This window comes from Mya arenaria, chromosome 1 (genome assembly GCF_026914265.1).
Source record: "Mya arenaria isolate MELC-2E11 chromosome 1, ASM2691426v1".
Classification (NCBI taxonomy): Eukaryota; Metazoa; Mollusca; class Bivalvia; order Myida; family Myidae; genus Mya; species Mya arenaria.
In genome coordinates this window covers 20,336,206-20,350,262 of record NC_069122.1, presented here as the reverse complement: position 1 = coordinate 20,350,262, position 14,057 = coordinate 20,336,206, and the positions used below count along the sequence as shown (strand labels likewise).

At 34.9% G+C, this 14,057-nt stretch overlaps 1 protein-coding gene across 2 annotated transcripts in view; it reads left to right on the top strand.

Moving 5' to 3' along the window:
* LOC128206521 (uncharacterized) overlaps nucleotides 1-14,057 on the top strand; it is a 30,525-nt gene that overhangs the window by 10,734 nt on the left and 5,734 nt on the right. Inside the window, exon 1 of one of the 2 annotated variants that reach the window (XM_052909100.1) lies at nucleotides 7,175-7,392. The exons of the other annotated variant lie outside the window; for it this stretch is intronic. The gene's annotated coding sequence lies outside the window, so the exon portion shown is untranslated. Of the gene's footprint in view, nucleotides 1-7,174; nucleotides 7,393-14,057 lie in introns of those variants that run through there. 2 annotated transcript variants of the gene reach the window in all.

The following is a 14,057-nucleotide window of genomic DNA, read 5'->3' as shown; positions in this document are numbered from 1 at the left end:
ACTAAATGCATGAGTTGAAGTATCAGTTTTCAGTGAACATCTAGTTTAATTATGCCCCCCTTCGAAGCAGAGGGGTTATATAATTGCTTTGCACATGTCGGTCGGTCTGTTGGAAGACCAAAGCTTGTCCGAGTGATAACTCAACAATTCCCGGACCTATGGTCATCAAACTTGACATGAAGATTAGGTATGACCAGTAGATGACCTGCCTCATATGCATCCAATGACAAATCAGCTGTCATTTCAGTCCATGCATATTTCATTCAATTGTCCAAATATTTCTGGCAACTTGGCGCTCAGGGGGCATAATGTTTGACAAACATCTCTTGTTCAATTACATTTAAGAACAATACAAACTACTCATTTAGTAACCAAAAGTGTATGAAACTCTATTCCAATCCTTTACATTATATACTGTGAAAGCTTTGAATAAATTATACCAAATGAAACATCAATTATTTAATAATGAATACTCGTAGTTCTATTATGAATGTCTATTGCATTATAAGAATTGCTGTTTGCATAATTTGCATGTAAGTGTAATGATTGATGAATAGTTAAATTTCTGTGCTTGTGTGATATCAATTTTATCATAGTTGAAGACCTCACCGAAACAAGATACTGATGTGCCTTAATGTGTTATATTCATAACATAGAGTTATTACCATTATTTTACATTTTCTATAATTCAGGTATCAAAAAAGAAATAAAAATGTTGAATTCATGTTGAAGGCAAACTTTAAGAAGAAGCCAAGCAGCCAAATTTACCGTGATGGACGAATACTTGAAATCCAATAATGTATGTGCCATGGGGTGGGATGGTTAATTGTTGTCTTCCAGATCCTTAGAAATTATCCATCCTCGCAAATGCAAATTGTGTAAGTTTACATATATATATATATATGTATATCATTCAGTGTGTCTCGATATTGAAATCGGATATTGGATTTCAGCGAAAATATTAGTCGATGTTTGACTGATATGCATGCATTTAACCTTTACCTAAATAACTATTGGCTTCCATCTGTCAACATGTTTCGCTTAAGTTTCAGAGTTTTAGAGAAATAAATAAATGAATAACATAATTTTGAAACGCTATCAAACTTAACAATCATACCAAACTTCATTTCATAATACAGTTAAAACACCCTATGTCGAAGTCGTTGGGACCTAGGGAAAGACTTGAAGATAACGAACAAGTATAGCCGAAAAACAAAAAAGTATAACTGATTTCAGCAAATTCGAAAAAAGTTCGACATACTAAGGACATCAAGATAACAGAGCTTGGCATAGTTTCGACTGAACAACACATTTGTAATTGTGTCGAGACCTGAAGACCGTTGAACACAATGTCGTATCTAAATTATTGTCCTAAAGCCGCACAATATTATCAGTTACGGGGTTGGTAGGTGACCCCGTAACGTAAATATCACGTCGACAACCTGTTTATATTTAAATGTTTCATTTATTCATCGGAATCGGAAAATAGACGCCATTTTGGTACGATATAAATTTGATGACGCAATATGGAAAAATATGGGGTCACCGCGTGACCAGTCCTGGACCAATGGCGTTGCGTCATTCATGTTGGAGGCGTGATATAGGTGGATACGAAACATTTCTTTTTCATTTTAATGCATTATCCTGTTTAACTCATTTGACTTTAATGATAAAAACCAAACAAAAACCCATATGAGTTAGGTACAGTTCCAAACATATTTTGGTGCTTTTTAAATGTTATTAATTAAATAAGGTTCACATTAAATAAGGTTTGTATTTGTATCTATATTTTTTGCATCAACCTTAATTGGGCGTCTTTAAGTCATACGAATACTAATATTTCAATGCTTGCATATACGGTTTAAATTTTGCCTGCACAGTATATAACTTATTTCGACTCTAGGTATGTAATGAGTTCATGATAGTCTGTTCGCTCCCATTGGCTGAATTACGGCTTGACCCCAGTGTGACGCCATCACGGCTTAAAGTGACTGCAATTTCTTATAACGTTTAGATATAAGCAGAGTTTAAGAAACAGGATCAGATACAAGAAGATCCGGATGCGATACCCTAGCTCTCTTCAAAGATTCCTTTTCACTTAGCGTGCCTGGTGTAAAGTAACGATACACGGGAGACAACGTTCCTATGTTTAACTAGGACTGAGTATTCCAAACTTCCCAGGACTACCCAAACGATAAAATTTAATAGAAACTAGAAAAACTCACACACCTTACATATCGAACACCAACGTTCACAATCCGTCTAATAGTTTTCTTAATGTTGGTTCATTAAGTTAATTAATAAAAAAAACGTCAACGTAATAAAGCATGGCGCGTGCGTGTTTTTGTGCTTTCAACGGAAAATCCTGATTATGTAAATATTTCTCCAAGGATGTCTTAAATACCGAAATACCCTCTGTTTTTGTTAATCATAACTTTACAATTATTGTAATGAGTTTAGAGGGCAATTTCCCCTCAAATCATTACAAGGACAATTTCATTTCTGTCGACTACAATACCTCATACACGATTCAAACATATTTATTAAGATTCAAGATTGAACACGTTTACGAAGAATTTTGAACATTAAGTGTTCCTCATTACATGGTTACAATTGTTGTACAATGTAAAGCTATATACAACGATAACATTATAGGAATGTAATTGAAATAGAAAATAAAATAGTAAATAAAATAGCACGAATAAGACAGAAATGCAAGTTTTATTGAGTATTTGTACACACATATATAAAAACATAAATCCTCACAAACAGGCAACCAGGTGATAATTATTAACAATGACTTTCTGAAAGGTTATATATATATTTTGTTATATGTAATTAACCAATTTTGATTAAAACAGTGAATCAAGAATGTTCTGACGACTTATAAATTATACTGGAATAAACTTAAACAAAATTTGTTTAACTGTATATTTCGCGCTTTGCATAAGATCAATAAATTACACCATACCAGGTTTAACAAATTATTTTCTTATAAATAAGTTCTATTTAGATCGACATATGCATTGTAGATTCAATTCATCTTCTAAATTATCATCTTTACCAATAGTGCAATATCGTTTGGTTATAATTTATTAAAGTATTACCATAAAGAGCAGTTTTAAAATGTAACTGGTGAGGCGATCGTCTGCGTTAAATGAAAGACACTTGAAAATTTCGAAGACAATTAATCTAGGCCTTTTTTAATTATATGTTTTACGAACCAGAGTTGTGAAGTGTCGGAGGAGGAGGAAATAAAAATAAAAATAAAATTACATTTCTGGAATTTTATTTTTTGGTCGGGAAAAAAACACAGAAAAGGAAAAGCTATGATGTATTCTCTATGACTTTCTATTTTAATGTCAAGTCAATATGTAAGTGTGCACATTTATTTTTGCTTTATCTGACAAGTTCACTTCATATTTTCATTAATCACTCTTTATACTTTGTAAATGCAGGTTATAATAGACAAGTGACATAATAATAATCAATTATTTTCGGTAAATCTATTTGCCATTTTGAGTTTAAGGAATCGGCTATCACTTCACTGTGTTGTCTTGGCTGCAAATTGTCTGATACCAATTCACCAACCATGTCATTGTTACAGTTAGCAAAAGAGCTTTTTTGTTTCCTTCTATACAGGGAATATTTATCCGCCAGGAACTAGCGATCCAGGAACTTTTAAATCAACTGATTATAGCTGTCTGATAAAACAAAAGCTGTCTATCCAACGGTGATTCAAATAATACTAGTTGTCCATCACACATTCTGTCCAACAAGCAGTCCAAACAACACTGGTGGTCCAACCAACACTGGTGGTCCAACCAACACTTCCGGTCCATCCATTTATAGTAACTGTTGTTCAACCAACACGTATGGTCCATCCAATATAGCGGTCCAGTAAGCAATAGATGCCCAACCAACAATAGAGTTTCAACAGGCACTAGCTTACATCATGTTGCTACCAATCTAGCAGCCCAACCGATTGTAGTGATGTTCTACATTGAAAGTGATGGTCTCAGTAGATAACATCAGCATATTTGAATCATATCTGTAAAGAAAAGAATGGAACATTAAAAGTATATTTTTTATAAAAAAAATAAGTTACTTTCAGACTTATTTATGTAATTTTTTATTACATAGTATTATAACACACAGAGCAGTATAAATAACATAATTTATATTGATGATGATTTATATATGTTCATTCATAAGACTATTAAATAGTTATACTGTACCTGGTAATATACATACAGATTCCTCATTATAGATTATCATAATTACATGTCAGATGGTAAAACAGCTTAATGTATTATTTGTGTTAATTTTCAAAACAAAGGTTTTAGAATAGATGATATTTTTTGTTATTAATAATACTACAATAAGAATAGTAACCGCAGTCTTTTCTGAACCATCTACCCCACCCACCAGAACTAAACTGTCCAGGTAAACAGTCAAGCGATTTATAGCTCATGACATTCAAATTATATCACAATAATGTAATATAAACTCATTTAAATGACAAATCTATTAAAAATAAATAAATAATAACAAACCTGGAACGATAATTAGTCCATATTTATCGCTGTTATAACCCGGAAGTCACTCTGCCGCAAAGGATTATCCGGGTGAGCTAAAACCCGGTACCAGGTATCGATATCGAGAAAAGCCGTTATCACAGTTTATGATACCGGATTATGTTGATACTGTGTTATTTAAAGTATGCATTGGTTGTCAAAGAGCAATTAATAACGGACCGTGGATACTTGAATTTATCATCTGATATTAACCCTGATATTAACATAATTCGGTATCAGAAAGTGATACCGGATACCGGGGGGATACCAGGTACCGGATACCAGGTTTTTAGCACCAGTCTGCAAATCCGATGAATGTTTTTCATTGGCTTAAACTTTTTCAGAGATGTTTTCACCAATGTTTTTACAACTATTGCGATGTCCTCTGCTTTTAATGATTTGCCGCAATAAAGTTTCATCGGCGGAAATAAAAAAAAAACGAAATCACAATTTTATTTTTATTTCAAAAATGAGTTTTTTTTTGAGCGGCGGTGTTCGTAAAAACATAGAATCAAATAAAAAGGCCCTAGAAACAAAGGTTATTCGAAAGGAGATTTATGAAGTGTTTATTTACATACATAAGAACATGGCAATATTGATAAAACTGATCAATAACACATTACTTGAAAACTAAATGGAACAATTACGATTCATCCAAAAGTTTGAAAAACCAGCTGTGTCCAATATATTAACTTTACTAACCAATTTAGACTATCCTTTTTACAGTCTGTTAGAAGAGAATTATGCAACGAACTCACAATTAAAGTGTCACAATTAATTGTTTTACACCAATTTCTTTATAATTCTTGTATATCATGGTATTTATTATGCATTCCTACAAAGCCCACAGAAATATGGTTTTACAAAACGTTAAACTATTTCGATTTCTGTACTTTTTCCAAAACCCCATATTAAGTGACGTTTACATATAAATGTTTCGTGTTACATGATGTATCTAATAAATTTATTTGATCACGTGACATGGCAAACACTTCTAAATAAAACAAGTGAATACATTAAGTATATAAGTGAAAGAGAAATAAAAACACCATGAACAAATGCATTTCACATATACCGCTGTTTGTGTTATGTCATACATCTGTAAAACCTGCATTGTCTAATAAACTATTTACAACAGATGCCAAATTCCGTTTGCCTTTTGGGAAAAACATCCCAGAATATTTTTATACAATCTTTTATATCTACATTCCAATAGTTTTCACCACAACTGAATAATGCTAACATAAATATATCAATACACAACGGATATCCACCTAGCTCACAGTACACAGCCATTGTACAAGTTTATGATTTAATTAACATTTACCAATGTTTTACAGACTTTCAAATGCAAATGTTTTATTTCTTCACCCGTATCACTCACCCATTATGCAATATTTAGTCTCTTTATATCTTTCGGCTAGTTAACACCTTTTCGTCAATATTAATATTAAATAATATATAGATATCGACCTAGTTATAAACAGTATATAAATATTGAATTTGACCTTAGGCCAAAAAAATATAACTGTTTGTTTAGGGTAACCTTCCCAAATATTTAGGTAGGGTAGGTAGGGTTTTTTAAAAAAAATAAATTCAAAATCTCTCGTAAGTTCAGAGTGTTTCCTTGCACATGGCAGTCTTTCCTACATTACTGTCATTGCCTGACTTTGTTTTATCATATAAACAATAATTCTGATCGTCCAATTCGCATTTATCCGCCCTTCGTAACTCGCTATTCGCTAACGAATATTTTTTTGCTCAGACGGAAAAAAATAGTTAGGGTCGGCGCATTTTTACAGGTAGGGTCAGGTTACCCGAAACAGACATATTTATTTTTTTAGGCCTAACCCAAAATTAACCAGTTGTATATAATTGGCGGCAGAACGTTTTCAAAATGCAATCGCGTTTATCTTGCAAAATTTTGTACGTATAATTAAGCGCATATTTATATTCTTACTTTTTGCTATTGCCATACATTTCTGTTTGAGGTGAACAGTTATGCCACAGTAAAGTCAGGCGATAGTTCGTTGAAGCAGATATGTTCAAAGTTTCTGTCGCGTTGTGTATTATTAGAGAACAGTACAATAACACGAAGTAAAGACACGTGATTAAGACATTGACCTCGTAGGACATAAGCAAGGTGTTATACTGCTGAATGCACCTTTTAAGGCACTTCATTGTTTTTATTGTTTTTATTTTAAATAAAATTTACATTATAATTTCTTTAAAGAAAAACTGGCGTTCATTTTACATGAACCGTCGGCGGCATGAAGTTTTTCAGTCTGTGTTTATTTTATTGCTGCACATAAATTGGACAGGCGTCATTTGACGTTTCGGTTAACCATCATTTTTTTAACATATGTTATATTTAATAACATAATTATCTTTTTAAATTTTCATACCAAAAATTCCTACCTTTTAACATGTTCAATTAAAAGAGGAAATTGTAAAATACAGGGATTGATTTTTTTTTAATGTGCTCATGCATATTGAACGCTAGGACACGGTTATGCAAGTTCATACTCTGTGCCGTTTGTCATAGGTCAATTGCATAGAGATGATGTGCAGGTATGATGATTCAAACGAATTGAAAGTCACTATTTTGCGGTCTAAACATGTCTTAAATGCTCCAGGATTCGCGGGGCACTTATTCATTTGATGCTGCCGACACTGATCATACAGGCAGTTGGAAAATCCTTCAATAGTGTATCGAGTGGTGAAATACTCTACCATCTGTGAATTATTTTATCGGATATTGAACAGTTGGGGATCGTAGATAGTTACGCCACAGTAGTACAGCATTTATACAAAGGTGAGCTGATTGTATTAAGACACAGGGACTATACCATCGCTGTATAAAATAATTAATTTAGTAAAACAACAAAACTAAAAAAATATGTATATATCACACACAAAGTTACGTTGTCTTTATTACGAATTTATTCAGTAAGATAAATTTTGGTTTTCAGCAAGTACATATTTCAACATAATACAGTGTTTTGGAGTTCCGAAAAAAGTTAAAGATAATATAAATTAATTTGTTTGAAGATTCACGTAATATTTAATAAAAAAAAATATATAGAATATCATAATATTCGCGAGTGTAATATTTACCAGTATCACACATGACGTTGCATTGCACAATGGCTTGTGATATGCAATTAATGAACGGCTGTTTGTTTTCTTATTGTCAAGTATTTAAAAATTCAACTGTTAATAGTTATAAATGTGACATCCATGGAAGATTTGTAAGAAAACAAAAACGGACCGTTTTCAACTTGAGATCGGATGAACGCCATTTCAATAATGTCAAATTAATGTTATGTTATCATGTTGTAAACTATCTAAATCAAATCGTTTGTATTTCTAACGCCTGAAAAAAATGTAAAGTTATTTTTACAAATATTTCTGTTATTTTTTATTATTTTTTTTAAAGGGACTCACTCATGTTTTCGGACCATTTTTCCCCGGGAATGCATCTGAAAACACTTAATTATTAATTATTTTACTCTTTTACCGAAATTGCAGAAAACTTTGCTATGAAAGTATACACAAAACTATTTTGGTTTTAGTGGGGTACAAACCCACGCGTGTAAAGTCAAGAAATTGTAGGAAACACCAACGCCTGAACTACTATGCCACATGGTCAACACTAGATGGATATTTTGACCTTTTAAAATTACATTGATAATGTCACGTATCAATCAATCAATCAATCAATCAATCAATCAATCAATCAATCAATCAATCAATCAATCAATCAATCAATCAATCAATCAATCAATCAATCAATCAATCAATCAATCAATCAATTAATCAACCAATCAATCAATCAATCAATCACGCTACAACGAATCATTGAATCTCGTGAGTAAGGATATTAAAAACTGTGGTCTTCAAAAATTATATTTAGGCAAATAACATTTGCAAAAAGGTTCCAGTTGCCAGTATCTTCGTTTTAAAACTCCTAATGGTTTGTCGCATTTTATTTCGTAATACAATTTATGTTTTTTGTAAAAAATGCATTTTACGAACCATGAGCGAGTAGAGGACTTATATCTCAATTTCAGTATTATTATATTACTTCAACACCAACAATTCGTAACCTCATAAAAACCTGCTTAGGCGCAATCAGTCACTCTTTAGAAGACCATAAAATATCAGCACTTATTGTAACTTCACATACAGCTCTTTGCAACTATTTCTGCATAATTTACATGTTACAAACTTACATATAAAATTATTTTGTTTGCCATTTCCATTTAAAAATGTAGAAGATTGTAATGCATGTATGAATACCTGTATTACTCGCAATTTTGTACGATATTTCAGTCTCATATTTTGTTCTCTAACAGTAGTCTATACGCGTTTAACCTTGAAGCAAATCATGATCTGTAAGTTATTGCTTGTTCTCTAGACGAGTATGTATTGTTACGTAATCATGAATATATCGAAAACATCTGACAAGGCCATATGCTTTATCATCGCTACAGCTGACGTATCGGAAATACTTGGAGACGCGAACAGGTATAGAAGATTAATGTCAAAATAATGGTGAAAATATGTGTACAATGAGAGAAAACGTCCATTTCTTTGAGACTGTATAATTCTATTTTATGGATTCTATCGTCGAATATCGTTTCTTAGATATACAGTTCAAATTTTCAAAATTCTTAAAATTTTAAAAGTGAACAAATATTTTGCTCTGGATGTCTGAAGAGCGTTTTAATTGGCACCAATGAACATGAACTTGAGACTTCAATCTGCTCGTGTATCGATGAAAGAGACCACTTACTCGCAGTGGGTATGAATGGACGTATAGAGACAACAACTTAATGAGTGTGTATCAATAGACATAAAGATGCCATAACAATTTGTGCGGGTTTTAGATGGGTATCAATGGACGTAAAACTACAATCTGGTTTAACATTATTGGACGTAAAGAGCACTCTAATATATGAATACGTATCATTGGAAGTAAAGCGGCCAACATAAATCTACATGGGTATCAATGGACGTTAAGCGGCTCCTAAAATCTGAATGTGTAGCATTGGTCGTAAAGAGGAAACTACACTCTCAGTGGGTATCGTTTGACGTTAAAAGGCCATTGAACTCTGAATGGGAATCAATTGACGTAAGGACGCCATTTCAATATGAATGGGTATAAGTTAACGTTAGGACGCCACTACAATCTGAGTGGGTATCAGTTGACGTAAGGACGCCATAACAAACGGAATTGGTATCCAATGACGTAAGAACGCCATTACAATCTGAATGGGTATCAATTGACGCAAGGAGGCGATTGCAATATCAATTGATATCAATCGACGTAAAAACGCAATTACAATCTGAATGGGCCTCAAATGGCGTAAGAACGCCAATTCAATCCAAATGGGTATCAAATGACGTAAGAACGCCATTACAATCTGAATGGGTATCAATTGACGTAAGGACGCCAATACAATCTGAATGGGCCTCAAATGACGTAAGAACACCAATACAATCTGAATGGGAATCAAATGATGTAAGAACGCCAATACAATCTGAATGGGCCTCAAATGACGTAAGAACGCCAATACAATCTGAATGGGAATCAAATGACGTAAGAACGCCAATACAATCTGAATGGAAATCAAATGACGTAAGAACGCCAATACAATCTGAATGGGAATCAAATGACGTAAGTACGCCAATACAATCTGAATGGGCCTCAAATGACGTAAGAACGCCAATACAATCCAAATGGGTATCAAATGACGTAAGAACGCCAATACAATCTGAATGGGAATCAAATGACGTAAGAACGCCAATACAATCTGAATGGGAATCAAATGACGTAAGAACGCCAATACAATCTGAATGGGCATCAAATGACGTAAGAACGCCAATACAACCTGAATGGGCCTCAAATGACGTAAGAACGTCAATACAATCTGAATGGATATCAAATGACGTAAGAACGCCAATACAATCTGAATGGGAATCAAATGACGTAAGAACGCCAATACAATCTGAATGGTAACCAAATGACGTAAGAACGCCTATACAATCTGAATGGATATCAAATGACTTAAGAACGCCAATACAATCTGAATGGATATCAAATAACGTAAGAACGCCAATACAATCCGAATGGATATCAAATGACGTAAGAACGCCAATAAAATCCGAATGGGCCACTAATGACGTAAGAACGCCAATAAAATCTGAATGGGCCTCAAATGACGTAAGAACACCAATAAAATCTGAATGGGCCTCAAATGACGTAAGAACGCCAATACAATCTGAATGGATATCAAATGACGTAAGAACGCCAATACAATCTGAATGGGCCTCAAATGACGTAAGAACGCCAATACAATCTGAATGGGAACCAAATGACGTAAGAACGCCAATACAATCTGAATGGGAATCAAATGACGTAAGTACGCCAATACAATCTGAATGGGCCTCAAATGACGTAAGAACGCCAATACAATCCAAATGGGTATCAAATGACGTAAGAACGCCTTTACAATCTGAATGGGTATCAATTGACGTAAGGACGCTAATACAATCTGAATGGGCCTCAAATGACGTAAGAACGCCAATACAATCTGAATGGGCCTCAAATGACGTAAGAACGCCAATACAATCTGAATGGGAATCAAATGACGTAAGAACGTCAATACAATCTGAATGGGTACCAAATGGCATAAGAACGCCAATGCAATCCGAATGGGTACCAAATGACGTAAGAACACCAATACAATCTGAATGGGCCTCAAATGACGTAAGAACGCCAATACAATCTGAATGGGTATCAAATGACGTAAGAACGCCAATACAATCTGAATGGGCCTCAAATGCCGTAAGAACGCCAATACAATCCGAATGGATATCAAATGACGTAAAAACGCTTATACAATCCGAATGGGCCACTAATAAAGTAAGAACGCCAGTACAATCTGAATGGGCCTCAAATAACGTAAGAATGCCAATACAATCTGAATGGGAATCAAATGACGTAAGAACGCCAATACAATCTGAATGGGTCTCAAATGACGTAAGAATACCAATACAATCTGAATGGATATCAAATGACGTAAGAACGCTAATACAATCTGAATGGGTTCCAAATGACGTAAGAACGCTAATACAATCCGAATGGGTATAACATTAAGTAAGAACACTATTGCAATCTGAATGGGTACAAAATGACGTAAGAACGCCATTACAATCATAATGGGTGCCAAATGACGTAAGGACGCCGTTACATTCTGAATTGGCATCAAATGACGTTGAACGCCATTTCAACCTGTGAATAGGCGATTACAATCTGTGTTGGTGTCAATGAACGTTTAGAGGCGATTTCATTCTGGGCGGATTTCAATGGGCGTATATAGGCGATTACAATCTGAGGGTTTCAATGGGCGTAGACAAGCGATTACAATCTGAGGAGATTTCAATGGACATAAGTAGGCGATTACAATCTGAGAGGGTGTCAATGGACGTTCATAGGCGATTACAATATAAGTATATTTTAAGAGACGTTGATAGGCGATTACAATCTGACGGGGTTTCAATGGAGTTCATAGGCGACTACAATCTGAGGGGGTTTAAATGGACGTTCATAGGCGATCACAATCTGAGGGGGTTTCAATGGACTTTCATAAGCGATAACAATCTGAAGTGGTTTCAATAGACGTTCATAGGCGATAACAATCTGAGGGGGTGTCATTGGACGTTTATAGGCGATAACAATCTGAGGGGATTTCAATGGACGTTCATAGGCGACTACAATCTGAGGGGTGTCAATGGACGTTCATAGGCGATAACAATCTGAGGGGGTGTCAATGGACGTTCATAGGTGAATACAATCTGAGGGGTGTCAATGGACGTTCATAGGCGATTACAATATAAGTATATTTTAAGGGACGTTCATAGGCGATTACAATCTGAGGGGATGTCAATGGACGTTCATAGGCGATTAACATCTAAGGGGGTGTCATTGGACGTTCATAGGCGATTACAATCTGAGGAGGTGTCAATAGACATAAATAGGCGATTACAATATAAGTCTATTTTAAGGGACGTTGATAGGCGATAGCAATTTGAGGGGGTTTCAATGGACGTTCATATGCGATTACAACCTGAGGGGGTGCCAATGGACGTTCATAGGCGATAACAATCTGAGGGGGTGTCAATGGACGTAAATAGGCGACTACAATCTGAGGGGTGTCAATGGACGTAAATAGGCGATAACAATCTGAGGGGGTGTCAAAGGACGTTCATAGGCGATAACAATCTGAAGGGGTATCAATGGACGTTCTTAGGCGATTACAATATAAGTATTTTTAAGGAACGTTGATATGCGACTACAATCTTAGGGGGTGTCAATGGACGTTCATAGGCGATAACAATCTGAAGGGGTATCAATGGACGTTCATAGGCGATTACAATATAAGTATTTTTAAGGGACGTTGATAGGCGACTACAATCTGAGGGGTGTCAATGGACGTTCATAGGCGATAACAATATGAGGGAGTGCCAATGGACGTTCATAGGCGATTGCAATCTGAGGGGGTGTCAATGGACGTAAATAGGCGATTACAATATAAGTATATTTTAAGGGACGTTGATAGGCGATTACAATCTGAGGGGGTTTCAATGGACGTTTATAGGCGATAACAATCTGAGGGGTTTATAATGGACGTTCATAGGCGATTACAATCTGAGGGGGTGTCAATGGATGTAAATAGGCAATTACAATCTGAGGGGGTTTCAATGGACGTTAATAGGCAATTACAATCTGAGGAGGTTTCAATGGACGTTAATAGGCAATTACAATCTGAGGGTATTTCAATGGACGTAAGTTGGCGATGACAATCTGAGAGGGTTTGCATGGGCGCAAATATGCAATAACAATCTGAGGGGGTTTCACTGGACGTAAATAGGCGATAATATCTGAGGGGGTTTCAATGGACGCAAAAAAGGCGATTCTAATCTGAGTACATTTTAATGGTCGTAAACTTGCGATTACATTGTGCAGTCTTAGTGGGTTTCAATGGATGTAAAGAGGCTATTACAATCTGAGCGGGAGACAAGGGACGTTAAAAGAAGATAATACTCGGATTAGGTATAAAAGCCTGTAAAAAGGCGACATCAATCTGAGAGCGTTTTTTATGGATATCAATGGACGTAAAGGGGCGGCTCAATTCTAAAAACGTTTTAAAAGAGTTTCAACGGAAGTAAAGAGGCAGCTACATTCTGAGTGCGTATTTAATATGTTTAAAGAGTCGTCAAGAGGCAAGCGCTAATGAATTCCGAAATTATGAAAATATGCTGTCGTGTAAACAAAATTTAAAAATGTATTTGTACCGAAGTTGATTGATATGCACGGTTTCCTCCAATGTTGGAAAAACATCTTACCTCGTAAAATAACAACAACAACAACAACAACAACAACAACAACAACAACAACAACAACAACAGAAC